The sequence below is a fragment of the Ochotona princeps genome, chromosome 30 (genome assembly GCF_030435755.1).
Source record: "Ochotona princeps isolate mOchPri1 chromosome 30, mOchPri1.hap1, whole genome shotgun sequence".
Lineage (NCBI taxonomy): Eukaryota > Metazoa > Chordata > Mammalia > Lagomorpha > Ochotonidae > Ochotona > Ochotona princeps.
This window is the reverse complement of record NC_080861.1, coordinates 339,886-351,947: the sequence shown is the minus strand read 5'-3', so window position 1 is coordinate 351,947 and position 12,062 is coordinate 339,886. Positions and strand designations below refer to the sequence as shown.

Sequence of the window (12,062 nt, the reverse complement as noted above, 5' to 3'; positions counted from 1 at the left end):
TGGACAGCTGTCTCAAGGCCAAAGGCCAGTTCTACCAGGAGCTGGGTGGAGGTGGGGCCCCTCAGTCACACACACGTTCTCTGCAGAGGTGACAGAGCAACAGATAAAGGAATCAGACAATACCCAGGGTCATGGGGCAGGCAGAGGCACAATCCTGCCAAGCAGTGTCAGGCCCTGGCTTTTGGAGCCAGGAGGCTGTCAGCTGGGATCTGGGGGAGTCCCCTGGGGACCCAGAAGGGGAGAAAGCAAAAGTTAGAGGTAGAAAATCCCCTGGCACCTGTGCCAAACACAGGCCCCAAGCAGAAGCCCAGTCCGTGTGTTGGACAAGAGTGTGACCTAGACTGTCCTTCACAGTAGACAGCACTGGGACTGAGGGAAGGAGGAGAAAGTGCTGGAGTTGGTGTGGGTGGTACAGGGGGTGGACACCCTGGAAAGCCCCACGGAGTCTGGTGGGGCACTGAAAGGCCACAGGCCAGACTGCTGAACTGAGAACAGCCAGCGCAGTGAAGAGGGCAGACAGCAGGCAGGTGGAAGCCTTCTGCTAGGGGAGTAGGTTCGCCGCCCAACAGAAGCAGGTGTTAGCGGGTCAGCAAGGCAATCTTGAGGATAAGGCAGTCCAGGTGGCTGGGAGGAGGGCGGGAGCAGCCTGGCCAAGCCAGGAGCTGGTAAGAGGCAGGGTTTAGTGCAGAACGTGGCGACCTGAGGCAGAATATTCCAAGCAGGTGTAAACAGAGAACATCCAGGTAAAGTCTGTGGATTGGGGAGTGAAGAGGGAGGTCAAGCGCACTTCAGAGATAAAGGACAGTCGTGGCTTATAGGTGCCTGTCTCGCCTATGGCTGACCACACTAGGACGGCAAGGGGTCACGGTCCGCTCCAGTGGGACCCACACAGCACGGGGCTTGGGTCGGACAATCGCGCGCCAGTCCGCCTATTGGGGCCTCGGGACCCAGTGCTGGGACTCCGCGGACCTTCACCGCTCTCCGGTAGGGAACCGAGGGCCCTGAGACCTACCCGGGGCGCCGGGAGACGGAGCAGCCACGAGCTTTGGGAATGACCCAGGGCCGGATGTGGGCTGCGCCGGAAGGGCACTCTGGGACGGGCGGGGACAGGAGGAGGGGTGATGGTGGGGACGGGGCGACGAGACTCGCGACACTTGGGGGCCACCGCAGACACGCGGATGGGCGTCTTCGCGCCAGGCACACGGTCCCCAAGCACCCCCACACCGGGCCCGGGGCCGGGCCGGCTCTGTGGACCCGAGCCTGGGCGCGCGTGCGCGCAAGTCCCCGGTGCCAGTCGGCCGCGCTCCTGGCGAGCCCCTGGCTGTCGCGCGGGGAGCCGTCCCTCGGCCTCCTCCCGCGCCCACGCACCCCGGGCCCTGCCCGGCAGCCCCGCCACGCCGCCACGGGGGAGGAGCTGGCGGGCGGCGGGGTCGGCAGAGGGCGCTCGGGACCCCGCGCCGCCCTCGCCTCCCCGCGCACCGGGAGGAGCTGGCGGAGCGCGGCGAGCCGGGACCGTGCGTGGTGCGTGGTGAGTGCGAGCGCGGACCGGGGCGGTTGGGGCCGCATGGTGTATGGGGACGCGGAGGGGGTCCCCGCGACGTGGCAGTGGGCGTGGGGGCTGCGGCGGACTCCCCAAGCCGCCGGCGAGCCGCCGGCTCGGAACCCCTGACTCCCGGGCCCTCCCCGAGAGCCATTCCCGGCGTGTCCCTCTCCCGCCGGGCGCCGTCCAGCGCGCCTGCAGAGCCCAGCCCGCGCAGACCCCGGCTCCTGGCGCCCCCAGCCCCGCGCCTCTCCTGGGAGCCTTCCCACGCCGGTGCCCGCGCCGCCCCCGCGCTCCTGCCTCCCGAATCTGCCGGGATCCCTTTCGCAGGGCAAAACGGAGCCGGGCCCATGTCCAGGTGAGAAGGTGGCAGCAACTTCGTCGCGGCCTTTCCCTGGGCGGGAGTGGAGCCCCCCGGCGCCTACCCAGGGGCCGCGCTGCTTGCAGGTCAGCAGTCCTGGGTGCTGGGTGCGGGCGCCCGCCGTGCAGACACTCCCGGCGTTGATTTTGCTAGAGAACTTGCATACATTGGGCGGAATGTAAAAGACTCTGGCTTTGTCTCATGCACACACAGATCTGCTTGGAGCAGGTGCTTTCTTGGCGAGCGCTGCTGCCTGCCAGGTTGTGCCCGTGCGTGGTAAGGGATTGGTGGTTCAGGGAGGACGTGGCACTCCCATTTCCCTTCTTGAATGTAGGGTTGCCGGGGGTCTTCTCAACTGGCGAGCCCTGTCTTCGTGGGCAGGCAAAGGGGCGTTCAACAAGTGCAGGCCGAAGAGACCCGGGTGAATGAGGAAGTGTGGCGCCCACGGGTGGCCAAGTGGGGCCCTGTCCGCTCGAGAACTTCTGCTATTTGCAGGCAGTGCCCAGTGCGAGGCCCCTGGCCTGCGGTAGGGTGGCAGTTCCTGTCCAGAGGTGTTGGTGCCCAGTGGGAAGAGAGGGTTTGGAGCAGATGGCTTGGGCAGCCTCGAGGTCCCTGGGGAGCTGTGCAGACGACAGCCCGAGAGCCTGCATGTGACTCTGCCCTGTTCCTTCCCTGTCATTAAGTCTTGCATTTAATTAATTGCCTATTTCAGAGAAAGGACGGGGGTGGGGCGCGGATAGGAGGGCTTCTTTGTTGTTAGGAGTTAGCGCCTGGCCAGCCCACCCTCCCCAGGAGGCCTCAGGCCTGTGTGTGGGCTCCAGGCTGGGATGGTCCCTAGACCATGGAGCTCGAGCTCAGAGCTTTTGTGAAACTGCAGGATCCAGCACCCTTTTTGCTGCTGCCAGACTTGAGTAGAGAGCAGTCTCCCTACGACAGCCCTGCAAGAGCTCAAGCAGCAGCCAGATCACAGGGCTCAGCAGAGGTCCTTCCCAGCATCCCCACCTGGCCCTCACTACACTGCTGCCCAGCAGGTGCACCTTCTGGAAGGGGCTGGAAGAGAACCATGGCTGTGGCCCCAACATCCAGCAGGAGGCCCCACCTTCTGCACACCGATGCTCAGCACCCTCTAAAGTGGCAGGTGGCTCCTCCTGGATCAGTCTGAGCCCGCAGCCCAAGCTGCTCCAAAGTGTTTTTGAATTTTAAAATTTGTTGTATGTATATATACACACACACACACACATATATATATAGATATATAGTCTCACTGGGGACACACTCGTGTATGTGGGGTTAGTGCACACGTGCATGCTGGGAGGTGTGGGATGGAGAGCCCAGTCTCTGACAAACTGAGTTGAGTGGGCACTCCATCAGCTGTCCCATCCCAGAGTTACAGTGAGGGGCCATGGGCATCCCAGGAAGCTACTTGGGTGTCTGCGGAGGGAAAGACAGATGCCACTCCACCTTAGGTTAACTAAGCTGGGGCCATGCCCCTTCAGGTGCACCCCTCCGTGCCGGGTGGTGGAGGAAGCTGTTAGGGAGCCGGTGCTGTTTGCACGATTCCACTGACTGCTGTGTGCCTCACTTCATTGCTGCGGCCCACCCCAGGGCTGCTTCCCCCGCACAGAGGGCTGGGAGCCTCCTGTCCTGCATATTTCTGGCCATGTGATTTGCAGCTCTGCTGGGAGGGGGAGGAGGCTGTGCTGCCTCGGGCACCCAGCCAGCCCGCATCCAGAGGCTGAGCTGGCGCCAGTGTCCAGTGCCCACTTTTGTCCAGGCTAGGATTCAGAATGCCACCTGGAGGTGGAGCCCTGGAGGTGACAGCTCCCAGGCTGTCTCAGACTTATCTTTCTTTCCCAGCCTCTCTGCAGGTCTGGCTCTCGCCCAGAATTCCTGCAGCTGGCGAAAGTCTGTTTTCTAGTAAGATGAATGCCTGTCTGGAAGGGGAGGAGAGAGAGGAGGAGAGGCAGGAGACCACTGGCGGTCCTGACTTTGGAGTGGGGTGGCATGGAAGGAGGCAGCCAGGAGCTGGTGTAGGGACTCCTAGTTAGGGCCGTCACTGGGAGAGAGAACACTGTAACCTGGAGTCAGGCCTGCCGGCCCACCGCCCTGGTTCCCAGGGGACCTGGAGAGCCCTCCAGAGTGAGGGCATCACGCTATTGAAGATCCTCTGGTTTTGTTCTTACGTACTGCAAGGCAGGACAGAGGCCCTCCGTCAACTGATTCTCTCCTCCCATGCCTGCCGGCTGAAGTTGGGATCCAAGTCCACATCTCCCCGTGGCTGGCAGGGACTGAAGACCCCGAGCTGTCATGTGCTGCCACCCAGGTGTGCGTTCCCTGGAAGCCGGGCCAGGAGCAGAGCCTGAACTTGAACACAGGCACTCTGAGATGGAATGCGGGCACCGCAGGTGGGGTGCTCAGCACTGTGCCAAATGCCCCCATTGCTTGATGTTCATGAATGTGGAGTGTATCCCTCCAGAAAGGGTGAGTCTGACCCCAGGGGCACCGTCTCTGTTCTGAGATGCTGAGAGTGAGAGGGAATGGCAGTTCAGGGAGGAGCCAGGCCTACAGTTGTGGACAGGAACAGCCTCCCAGGACCCCTCTTGAACCCCTCTGAACCTGCTGGGCAGCCTCTCAGGTAGAATGGGGCGCACGAGAGCCCCTCTGCCTGGAGATACTACAAGCTCACCACCAGGAGACATGTAAGAACACAGAATAAACTGCAGGGACTATTCTGACTTCAAAAGACAGGGGGTCCATGATCCCTCCACTGAGCTGCGGAGCAGCCTGCTCCCCCAACTCCGAGCCCCAAACCATCCTGAACCTACCCGCTCCCTGAGTGCAGAAGCCACTGGCTTTTGGTAAAAGGTCATGTAGTGAGGACCAACCCCAGGAGCCTAGAAATTAATGATTGCAGATTATTTAGGACTCAATACGATGGATCAGCAGTTAAATCCTCACCTTGAAGGCACCAGGATCCCATATGGGCACCAGTTCATGTCCCAGCTGCACCACTTCCCATCCAACTCCCCGCTGTGGCCTGGGAAAGCAGTAGAAGATGGCCCAAAGCCTTGGGACTCTGCACCCACATGGGAGACCTGGAAGAGACTCCTGGCTTTGGGTCAGTTTAGCTGTGGCTATTGCAGCCTCTTGGGAGTCCATAGATGGAAGATTTTTCTCTCTGACTCTCCTCTCTAGTTCTGCCTTTCCAATACTAATAAATCAGATCTTGAAAAAAAGTTCATTTAAAAAAATCTCCCGAGGAACCCTCCGGAGTGGATCCTGCAGCCAGGAGGTGGCCTTGGCTGCTTGCTCGGTGCTACGTGCACCTGTCGGCCAAGTACTTGGGCTGGAGGAGGGTGGGGGAATTCAGAGCTGTCATGGTAGCGACCCTGGAAATGCCCAGGTTCTCCGTGTCTGCAGAGCCACCCCCAGCTGACGCACTCCTGTCATGTCACTCACTCTGCCACCTCCCTTAGGAAGAGGCAAAGGAAGCGGAGCTTTCAGAAACAGACAGATGAAGACTGTAGCACCTGGCCTTGACACACACTCCCCACCCCACCCCTCCCTTCCTTCCGTGGAGCCAGCGTTTGCAGCAGACTTACAGATAGCTGGAGGGCTGTTGGCCCCACCTCAGGTATCTGTAGAGTCTTCCCAACCAGCAAAACCACAGCTTGCCTTCCTAGGCCCGCCTCACTCTTGGGTTCCACACCAACCTTCAGGCCTTCAGAGACAAGACACCCTTCTGGACAGTCTCACCATCCAGTGAAACAAAGCTTTTATTGACTTGCCAATGTGTGTGAGCCAGGAGAGTCTGAAGCTAAAATACAACGTTTACTATCTGGTTAGTTCTGTACAAAGCTCCCCAGCAGAGGAAATGTTATCAGAGTTAGAGCCGAACTGTTGGGAAGCTCAGAAATGGTAGTGGAGAGACACAGTCTCACATGGGTAGCAATTATAGGTTGAAGTGTCATTACCAAAACCACAGAGAGATACAGATATGAGCTTTCAGAAAAGTATAGACAGGCACAGCGATTTTGATAAGCCTAGATTAGTAATAGATGTTTCCGCTCGAGTTCTTCCTGGAATATCTTGTTATATGTTATCTTTAAGCAGTGCCTCAGCCTGCAAATGGGCAAGTAGGTTCATGATTTCATGCAATCCGTCTTGGTCTGGGATCTAACTAGAGATCAGAAGAACTTGAGTGTTAGCAGGCTTCCCCTAGTACTCGGCGCAATGGCTCATGGCTAAATCCTCGCCTTGTACATGCATCCGCTGGAATCTCATGCGGACACCAGTTCATGTCCGAGCTGCTCCACTTCCCATCCAGCTCCCTGCTTGTGGCCTGGGAAAGCAGTCAAGTCCGGCCCAAAGCTTTGAGATCCTGCACCCGCATGGGAGACCTTGAAGAAGTTGCTGGCTTCAGATTGACTCAGTTCTGGTCCTTGTGGCCCGGGAATGAGCCAGCAGATGGAAGATCTTTCTGTCTCTCCTGCTCTCTGCAAATCTGCCTATCCAATAAAAATAAATAAGTCCTTAAAAAAAGAAGACTCTGCCAGAGGGCAGACTTGTAGAGCAGGGAAACCCCGTGTGAGCCTGGGCACTCTTAGACCTTCCCGCTAGGGTGTCCTGGTGACCAGCTGTGGTTACTGAGTAATGGGAGGGTTATGGGTGGATTCTAGCTCGGGGTGAGAGCAGCTGTTGTTACCTTTTGATGATCCACAAGTCCAGTAGACGGTGTGTGTGTTGTGCCACCAGCACCCCGAAAGAATTTCTTAGGGCTTGGGGGCACTGGAGGTCACACTGGGGACTTGTTCGTGTGGCTGTGCATTGAGCTCACTGCCACCACCAAGCTCTCAACACCATCAAGTACCCAGTTCTGTGAGCTAAGAGTGGTGTGGCCACTCCTGTGGGCAGATCAGGTGCTAGCTAGAGGCGAGAAGCCAGACCACCAGGCTTCCTGTGTCTGCCAACGCTGGAACCTCCTTTACCTGAGCTGCTGATGCCAGGCTGGGCTTTACTGACTGGCTCTGGCTTCATCCTGGCTTGCTCCATTGTAGCCCGCAGAGGCACCAGCGTGGCAGCCTGTCTGACCAGCACCTGCCACTGCGGAGCTGACACCAGAGAAGCCTGCTGGGGAGGGCTTGAGCCCGCCCCTGTCTCCCCAAAGCATGGCCAGCACCCCTATACCATCAAGACTTCTTCATACCTTCGAGTCAATGCGTTCTCTTCGTGGGTGGCCTGCTTACTTGTACTCACTTTGAAGCTATGAGAATTGGAAGTGAATGAGGTTTTGTCTTCTCTTTTCCTTTTAAGTTACTTCATACTCTTTTGTGTCTGTTAACACAGTTTCCCTATGGAAGCACAAACCCAGAAACCCAAGCTTGGGTATTTGTGGTCGAAGATCATGGCTTGGGGACGGGAGGGTGATTTTCTCTTTTTTGGTTGTGACTTCAAGGTGAAACATTACTGTGTCATCTTTGAAAGAAACAGGTATGTTTTAGAAGACCGCGCGTCAGCAGGTGGGGAGACCTCCGCATGCGTGCCTCATCTCCAGCACATGTAATTGCCAGCCTGTGTTGGCAGGGCATGGGTTTTTGATTTCCCCCTCTAGATCATGTTGTGGTGGTGACTGCTGATCATCTTGAAGCAGCCGTGTTCGTTTGGGTGTTTGCCGACGCTGGCTTTCCTGAGGATGGCGCGTGCTTCCCACTTCCTTTGCTTTCTTCCTTCCGTGGGCCCGGTGTCCGGGAAACAGGAGTGGGGAACTCTGCATCTGTGCAGCTTCCTGCCCGTCCTCACACCTCGCCCTGGGAGGGACACTGCCGTGCTGGCATCCTCATTGTCTGCACACAGACGCCTGCACAGAATACCAGCTGCACTGTGGAGACAGGGTGACACCTGTGTCCTGAGCACCAGGCCTGACATGACGTAGGCTTCTGTAAAGACAGAGTGCTTGTTCACACGTAACGGAACACCAGGCTTCAGTGGCCTAAGCGCACAGAGGCTGGGTTTTATTTTCCCTTGTGTGACAAGGTGTCTGAAGATAGAAAGCGTGTCACTGGTGCTGGTCTCTTTGGCTGAGCCCTACCTGGCTGGCCGGATGGCAGACAGCTTAATGAGGAGAGATGGGGATGCCAGCCACAGTGGAAACCAGACATTTCCCTGACGTTGGGCAGCCAGCGATCGATGCTCACCAGGATCAACAGGGTCAAGTGAGTAACTAGAGAAAGGCTCACCAACACTGTGACTCAGATGCGAAGTCCCAAATGACTGAGCCTGGTAAGTGGGGGCTGACTTCAGATCCAGGCTGACCTCAGATGGCCTGGCCTACTTGCTCAGACAGCTAAGGAGGGAGGCTTTTTCTGGGCCAGGCTTGGAGGCAGTGAATGGCCCACCCCTGACATTCCACTGGTCAGGGCTATTTCGTGGCCACACCTCCTGCCAGGGAAGCTGGAAGGTGTGGTCCATCCCTGTGTCCCAGCAGGAAGTAAAAATGAGTTTCCTGACTGCAGGGTGGTCTCTGCAGCCCTAACTCTTCCTACTGTCCCCCCCGAAATTTAGGATTCCTTAGCAGAGGAAGGACTGAGCGTGCAGACACCTTAGGAGATGGTGTGTTAGATATCTGCACTCCCTGAAGACAGCCTGTGCTGTCTTTGCCTCGAGGAGCTGCTGCATGACATGACAGCTGCACCATTGAACACTCTCATGGCTTCTGTTCCCTCACTCGGTGTGTGTGTGTGTGTGTGTGTTTATTTTTAAATCATTTTTTTTGAAGATTTATTTTTATTAGAAAGGTAGATTTCCAAAGAGCAGGAGAGACAGAAAGATCTTCCGAAGCCAGCAGCTTTTTCTAGGTCTCCCACCCGGGTGCAGGGTCCCAAAGCTTTGGGCTGTCTTTGACTGCTTTCCCAGGCCTCAAGCAGGGAGCTGGATGGAAGTAGAGCAGCTTGGACATGAATTGACACCTGTATCAGATTCCAGCACTTGCAGGCAGAAGATTAGCACATTGAAGCACAACACCAGCCCTTGGGTCGTGTTCCTAACAGTCTTGTGGGATGGGTCCTGCCAGATTCACCTCACAGTTGCATGCTATCCCAGACCATATAAGGGGCTACCAACCAATGAGCCTCCCCAAAGTCTGCCTTCCTTTGCAGCCCCACCCCACCTTCTGTTTGGAGATGTGACCCCAATTCTGACTCTGATTCACTGACAAGTATCTTTACTGCTGCCTGCTCATGTTTCTCAGCAAGTGTGGAGCTGTCCATTGATGTGTTGGGTTTCAGTTGCTTTGGCCTTTCATTTTGATGTAGGAATCCGTGTTCTTAGCACCCTGCCTTCCCACGCACACCTGTTGAACACCTGCTGCTGACTCTGCTCGGTGTCTCCCTGCCTTGGAGGGGAGGAGGACAGGTGGCAGGCAAGGAAACTGCCATGAGCCTGTGGCCTTGATGTATTTTGGTACGGGTGGGGCTCTGAGATGCTATGGTTGCCCAGTGTTAGAGGACATCATCCAGCTGTCGGGTCAGGCATGGTTCCAGGGAAGGTGGTTATTTGACCAGAGTTTAAACATGCGCAGGAATTAACTAGGCCAAGAAGGTATCTAAGGTCAAGAATGAAACACAGACCCTGAACAATGAGATAGGTCCTTGAGACCAGCACGTGGGTCACTATGTCTGAGCTGGGTGGGTCAGGCTTGGGGTGATCTCAGTGAGCAGGGAAGATGCAGTCCCAGCTCCCCAGGACTCAGGTGTGAGCCATGCAAGGGGGGAAGGGTGCGGCCACAGAGGAGGCTGGGCAAGAGTCTGGGGAGGATGTGGCTGCTGTCCCAGCCTCTGCTCTGAAGTGTGTGCTGTGTGAGGTTGAGCAGAATGTGGGCAATCAACTGTACCATCACCTCCCGTGCCCCGGCCCCTCTGTCTTACTTTTGGTCCTCTGCCCAGGCATTACTCAGGCTGCAAAAATAGAGACCGGTAGCTGAGCACCCACACGTAGCTGGTGAGGAAAGCTGCTCAGTGCATACCAAGACACTCACCAGTGAGTCCTGTGACGAAAGGCATTCTTGGAGCCCTGAGGATGAGGTTCTGATGTTGTCCGTGGTACTTCTTCCCCACTGGCCTGGGAGCTAGCACTTTTGGCCACTTGCACAGAACATGTGTTAGTAGTGCCTGTTCCCCACCTCCGCCTCAGGCATCCTCACACTCTTGAGCACGTGAACACTTAATCCTAAGATCTGCCAAATGCAAGTGCAGTGTACCTGCCGCCACACGCTGGCCTTATGGGTGTGCCTGGGTCCTTTCCATGGGACCACAGGCCATAGGAATCCATGTCCCTTACATACAGGTAGCCCTGGCAAGGACCAAGAGAACAGTACCAAGGAGGAAAGCCTGTGGCCAACCGCAGCCGCAGCAAGCGTAGCTTTAAGCTTCCTGTCCCCAAGGAAATGAGGGCTGTGTCAGGGCTCTGCAAAGCTGTCAGCCAACCTCATTGTGATGAAAGCCTGGAGGGCTGTTTCCTTGGCCCGCCCTCCCAAGCCTGGTCCTGAAGAGGGGCTGAATGGGGAGAGAGCTTCATGCTGAGTGGAAAACACTTTGCTTCATCTGAATCTACAGCCAGAAATAGACAAGTCCAGGTGGCTATGTGGGCACCTTCTTGATCCAAGTCCCTCAGGGAGTTGGAGGCACTTCCCGCAGGAGAAGGAGGAGGGCCCGTGCCAGTGTACCTGTTTTCCAGGAAGTGTCTCATCACATCCCCTCCGCCTGTGGAGACCACTCCAGTGAAACAGAACAGGACGTGCAGCCTGACCGACTCACTGCCCCTCTCCAGCCTCTGTGACTTCTTGGAGTTGGAGCGGGCATGGGATGGGAGGGTAGAAGAGTGAGGGGGTGTCAGGCAGAGACGTTCAGCAGTGTTTGTTGAGTAAGTAAATGACTTGGACCATTTATAGTGAAGGAAACTGCTGCTGAGAGGAAAGAGCCAGGGATGGAGGGGGTCAGCAGTGAGTGCTAGAAAGAGGCTTGAATCTCAGTCTCTGGGACCCTCACCCCACCTCTCCTCCAGCACTGGCACCTGGGTTACCTCTTGGCTGGTGAAGGAGCAGGTAGTAGCCTGGCTCACTGACCTGCTGGATGCAGTACAGGCTTCTTGGCAGAGCTACTGGCTGTACAAGGAGGTGCTGTGCATGCGCACACCCACACTTGCACAGCCAGGCCCAGAAGGCTGTGGTCACCTGGGGATAGGATGACTATGTGGGAGTGTGTCCAGCAGCAGCTTCGGGGGGACATTTCTAGAATGCCACCTTCTTCCTTTCTAGGGCTTCCCCCTCCCCCAGGAGCCCAGCCTGACCCCTGTGACTCCCACCTTGCCCCCTGGCATCGTCACCCCCCTGCCTTCAGCCTACAGTGCAGCCTGCGCTGGTGGGAATGCCTGCAGCCATCAGGCACTACCCTTCACTTCCCCAGGGTCTGTTTCCTGATAACTCCTCTGATGAGTCTGGCACCAGGAGTCCCAGCCCACCCCCTGGGCCCTGCAGCCTTGGTCCAGCTACCCAGTGTGTTGCCGCCTGGTGTTCCTGAGATAAGGGGCTGTGCCGGTGGCTGGGGGTCCTGCTGTGTTGGGCTAACCCAGTAGTGGTGCTGTTATCTGAATTGCACATCAGGCTCCGCGTGTGGAGTGTTGAAAGGAGACACTGTTTCAAAATGTCTGGTCACTTTATAATTTATTACATGCCTGCCCTGTGAGTGTCTAATGAATGTATTGTTAAAGAATTTAAATGCATTGCACAGCATTTCTTTTTCCTTATTTTAAAAGTGACACATGTTTGTTCTATAAAATTGGGGAAATGAAGACAAATGTGAGAAATAAGTCTTTCAGAGGATCACACCCCCTATTTAAAGATTGATAAACCAATCTTCTATGCTGCAGTTTTATTTATTTTTTTCTTTTAAAGAACATTGAGATGACTTGTAACCTCAACCCAAGCCACTCCTATCAGTTGAGGTCTATTTTCTTTTTCTACTGGTTTTATCTTTAACAATTATTTAAAATATTTCATTTTTTTGGAAAGGTATTTGGAAAGGTATTTCATTTTTTTGGTTCTCCCGTACTCATCATCACCTGCTACCTGTGGGTGCGTGCTGGCAGGAAGCTGGGTTGGAGGCAGAG

At 56.2% G+C, this 12,062-nt stretch overlaps 1 protein-coding gene across 1 annotated transcript in view; it reads left to right on the top strand.

Annotated features, from left to right (window-relative positions):
• Positions 1 to 1,169: 1,169 nt before the first annotated feature.
• Positions 1,170 to 12,062, top strand: part of PXYLP1 (2-phosphoxylose phosphatase 1) — a 46,520-nt gene continuing 35,627 nt past the window's right edge. The window contains exon 1 of the mRNA XM_058657097.1: positions 1,170 to 1,521. The gene's annotated coding sequence lies outside the window, so the exon portion shown is untranslated. The remainder of the gene's footprint in view (positions 1,522 to 12,062) is intronic.